General features: G+C 38.6%; 1 pseudogene across 1 annotated transcript; it reads left to right on the forward strand.

Moving 5' to 3' along the window:
- The first annotated feature begins 406 nt into the window (after positions 1–406).
- On the forward strand, positions 407–1,401 carry LOC149266697 (mavicyanin pseudogene; annotated as a pseudogene). Its single transcript, XR_016255253.1, has 2 exons — positions 407–630; positions 1,010–1,401. The product of XR_016255253.1 is annotated as a mavicyanin pseudogene (transcript).
- Positions 1,402–5,311: the final 3,910 nt, after the last annotated feature.

The following is a 5,311-nucleotide window of genomic DNA, read 5'->3' on the forward strand; positions in this document are numbered from 1 at the left end:
AAAGCTTTATTAAATTATGGGAACGGTCAACTGAGTTCTGTGTATACCATCTGCATTATTTTATTCCTTGGACAGAAGAGGAGCAACCAGCTCCATATCAAATAATAATCTATCAAATAATTTATGAAAAAGGGAACGTACAAAACCTTTTTATTTCACCCACCACCTGAATGCTTAGGTGTAACCTAACATACCAAACGGACAAACCCACAATCGCTTATCACAAGACAAAAGAGAAAAGGAACAGTTTCCGATGTCAGATTAGTTAGGGTGAAATGTCTGCAATGTTTAGCAGGGCGGGTTTAATTTAATTAAGAAAATCGATATTCCTTTCTCCTATATATACCTTGGACCCTCGCTTCTCCATCCTCACAACTAGTTCAAAGCTCTCTTCTTGTTACAGGATTCTATTGCAGGATCGTAGACTGACTAATTCTGCAAAATTTGCGGAAAAGGAAAACGACATGGACGTAGCAGCAATAGGTGTTCTTTCAATTGCCATGGCGATAGTGCTGGTTATGCCCTGTGCAGCGACACAGTATATGGTGGGAGACGGTACGGGATGGGACACCACCACTGATTTGAATTCTTGGGTGCAGGGCAAGTCGTTCGCAGTGGGTGACGTGCTTAGTAAGTAAATCAGTAATTAGTTTATGAGTGATCTGCAGAGTTATTCATATTGAGATTTTTACTAAAGAACTATTTTCTAATAGATTTAATCCGTCCAGAATAAATACTTATATTATTGTTAAAAATTTCCACGAGAAAACTGCTATCTAATAGATTTGATCCCTCTAAAATAGATACTCCATTCATATCAAAGATTATCAGATTATAATGGATAATATATCCATCCAAAGAAATGGAATGTTCAAATGCATTAGGTTAAAATCTCCAACAACAATAATTAGGTTATTATAGATCATCTCCAACAACAATAATAATTAGGTTATTATAATTAATATTTGTGGCTTGCTTTTCACTTTTGTGAGGTGGTGATATTTCGCAGATTTCCAATATTCGTCGCTTCATAGCGTGTTGGCGGTAAGCAAATCAGACTACGACTCCTGTCAGACGGGCAACGCTCTGCAATCCTTCACCGATGGCAACACTCAGATCCCGCTATCGAATCCTGGCAACATGTACTTCATATGCGGAACGCCCGGGCACTGCGCCGGCGGTATGAAGATGGCCATTGACGTTCAGGCGGCCGCGCCCGGCAATGGTGGATCCCCAGGCAGTACCGTTAGCAGTCCGCCAGCCTCGGCCATCCCATCAACACCCGCACCCGCTACTACTGTTTCTAATTCGCCCCAGCCCCGGTCAAATGGAGGCACCACAATTAATGTTGCGGTTTCCGGAGCTATTGTTATAATGGCTGGACTATCCTTAGTTATCTGACTCACCGAAAACCTAATCAATAGAGACAGAACGCATTAAGAAATAAAATTCCAAGTATGTGTACGCTTTTCACTCCAGAAAAGGAAAATGATCAGATCTGCTGCTCAAGCTCATTGCAGTGTCATTAGGCAAGCTAATATTTTGCCATTATTTGAATATTTCCATTTTTAATGAAGGGGCTTGGAAGGAATTAGTGTTTTATGATTTAAAACTTATCATCTTTCAATGGCACAATAATGCTATTTTAAATCCTCCTTTTCCTGTGTTTTACTAATAAAATTGTTCGTATGTGTGTAATTTATGTGTTAAAGTTTATAAAAACGTATATATTCAAATCAATTTTAATTTAAAAAATATATTTTTAATTATTAAATACACTCAAATTATACTTATAATTCTTTAACAAACTAACCACTTAATCGAATTAAACTTATTATAAATCCTCAAAAATTTATCAAAAATATACAAATAAGTATTTATTAAACTCAAAATCTACCCACCAAACCGGTAATATTCAAGCATAAGTACCAGGGAGTTCAGTCTTCAATATGAAGATTAGTTAAGCAGATATTAATGAACATTATTTATTGACCCATATAACATAATGAATATAGGTATATAAGTATATGATAGGGTAAGAAAAAAAAAAAAGATATATATCTATATATAGAGTGAGGATAATGTTTATCTTGCTTTTCATTTAAATTTAAATTTCTCACATATTTAAAATGTTTTCCAAATTTCCTTTTAAAAATAATCGAATAATAATATTTAAAAAAAATGCCCGAGAAGATTTTCATATATATATATATATTTTCATACACAATATATCTCACCAAATGTGATGCTAATTTTATATCTTATTTAAAGTTAAGAGAGGTTCATTGCTTAATTGTGAAGTTAAGAGATTTTCATTGATTGATTGTCAGGAATAGTTTTATTTTCTATTTTTTTTGGAATGGTAAAAGGTTAATGTTGTATTTGCTTATGACGTGTAGATTAGTTGTTTTGTGGAGGTTTATTTTTTTGTTTTATTTCAAGTTCAAATTTAAGGGGAAACTCAAATTTTATGGAAAAAAGTTGAGATGGGTCATTTTTGAAGAATCAAATTATTTCAAGAGACATCCAAACTAGAGTGAGCTTTGCTCTTTTTTTATATTTCAAAACTTATGTTTTTTAATTCAAGCCAGCATCTAGTGAGTATATGATGGCTATTTATTATATTAATGAAACAAGGGAATAATATTATATCTTTGTTAAATTTGAATAATTATGCTTCTATTCTCAAAATCTAATCACAAATTTCAATTCCACCAAAGTACATCCCACATTTATCAAGAATGTGGAGTCTATAGTGTTACATTTGATTTTAAATTTATAAGAAAAATTTGGATTTTCCTAATTTTGCGTTAACTCTCACATGGGAGACTACAAGCCTACCCTTCACAACCATTAAAATAATTTACACAAATAAAGTGTAGATTTGTTTTTATTTGTATCTCTTTTTTAATCCATATTTTGTTTTGTCAACATTATAGTTCTAATTTTTTGTCAACATTATAGTTCTAATTTAAATTGTGATTGATGTTAATAACTACTTATTTGCGGAGAGATAGGACGGAACGAGCGATGGCGAGGGTTTACGCGGCCGAGCTCTGCGATGGCGCTGGCTCAGGCAACAATGGAGGAAGCGGAAGGGTCAATCTCAGTCCTGGCAAAAGGAATGGAGGAGCTATGAAATTTTTTGCAAGACAGAACTCAGATCTGCAACTTTGTGACGCAGATCAAGCAAACCAATGGTCCAAGAAACCGCCGTCGAGCTCTGTCCAGGCACCAGTGCCAATGATCCGAGGGTCGGTTCATAGATCCAGCGTAATGCACTCCCCTACAGTCCGATTGACAGATCGACCTCTGCTATGGTCTGATCTGGAAGTCCTTTTTCGGGGAGAGCGAGATCTTGGAGCGGCGGTCAGTGCAGTCTATGGGATCGATGCCGCTGCCCTGGAAATGGAACTCCGAATCCAAAAACGAGCCAACATTTGGAGGGATCTGCGTAATAGGAGGCCAGATCTGGGAATACAGCTTGATCCCAGGCGGCAGAACGATGACATCAACCCTAGATCGGGCAGAGTTTCTGCAGATCTAGTCATGCATAAAGGAAAACGAACCAAAACGGAGCCAGATCTGAAACTACGCCATCAGCCAGAGCAGGTAACAAATACTTGTTTTCAGATTCTGATTAAACCCCCTCAGGGGAAAACTCGTTTAGTATGGGTTCATGCAGAAGACACCTCCATGCATCTGAAAAATCAAATAAGGGCAGAAATGGGATACCCAGTTCAGGCCCAGCACCTGGTCAGTGGAAGGTGGTCCCTTCAGGACTGTAGATCGTTGGAAAGTTACGAGATTGGGCCAGGTTCAACCATTACCTTAAATCTCAGATTAAGAGGGGGGGCTCTGCCTCAGGGACAAACAAACCCCTCAGGGGGGAACAAAGGAAAAAAAACTGCAGCCCAGCAGCAACCAAAGGGATCCTACAAAAACATCTTACAGGGCAGCAGGAATTCAGGGCTCGCTCCAGATCAAGGCGGACACATGCCCAAGCCATACATAGTGGATCAGTCAGAGCAAACCCCAGCGTTAAATTTAGATTCTTCAGGGCTTGATGATTTCGTCAAGTCCTATGAAACGCAAGCTCTAATTTGTCGTTTCAACAATTTCTGGCCCAAACCTATGGATCTTTTCCATTGGATCTTCACCAGCTGGACCATGGAATGTGATATTCATTTATGCTCAAAGGGTTTCTTCATAGTAAGATTTACATCCAAGGAAGTCAGAGATACAGTCATCAGTGCCGGGCCATGGTTTTGGGGAACGTCGGGGCTGTTTGTGACCCCATGGTTCCCTGATTTCGATCCAAATAAAATGACTGTAACTAAAATGCCAGTCTGGGTTAGACTTCACAATCTCCCTTTGCACTTTTGGGATGAACGAGTGCTGGAGGGCATTGGGAACAGCATAGGGAGATACATCAAAACAGATCTGGAAAGGATCGATGAAAGGATCTACACCTACGCACGTATCTGTGTGGAAGTAGATTTGAGTAGAGGGCTGCCGGAAAATATAAGTTTGATTTACAAACAACAAAACTGGTTGCAGGTATTATATTATGAAAACACCGCTTTCAGATGTAGGATCTGTAGGCAGACAGGACACTTACAAAGCTCATGTCCAGAAGCCAAGAATAAAAAGAAGCAGCAAGGGAAGCAGAGAAAAGGATGGCACTTTCCTCCCCCAGATTCAGAGGACGAAGAATCGGAAGCAGCTGAGGAAGAACTCCCAACAGAGAAAACTGAGGTAGCTCAAGAAATGGAGAATCAGAAAGGAATTTCATCAGACAACAAGGCAGTGGAGACACGCATGGATCCTAGTACAGGAGGCATCAAACGGCACCACCACTCAGACACTTCAGATTCAGACAAAGAACCCGGTCCACAGAATACAGAGACACAGTTAGTTATTGCTTCGATCGAGCCCTCTCAAGGAGAGTGGCGTAAGGTCGAAAAGAAAAAGGGGAGAAAAACCTGATGCGTGAGTCCTACTCACTGCCGTTTTTCAGTTTTTCTGCCCCTCTCTTTCTCATTCCTCTCTTCTCTTTTCTTATTCTTTGTGCACGTTAGTTCACTAACGTTGCGTGGGGTGCGAAAGCACTCGGGCCCTTGTGGCTGCATACAGAATGCTTCATTGCATCTGCTAGTGTAACTTTTCATTATCTTTTTAATAAAAAGTTACCGTTTTTTTCCTTGGAAAAAAAAATAACTACTTATTTGCAAAATTACACCTCCTCACAAGTATTATCACCAAAATAAATCAAAATATAAACTCATTACAGTTCTAGTTTAAATTGTAA

The sequence above is a fragment of the Pinus tabuliformis genome, chromosome 6 (genome assembly GCF_031772625.1).
Source record: "Pinus tabuliformis cultivar Carrire ecotype Pingquan chromosome 6, CPIR1, whole genome shotgun sequence".
Lineage (NCBI taxonomy): Eukaryota > Viridiplantae > Streptophyta > Pinopsida > Pinales > Pinaceae > Pinus > Pinus tabuliformis.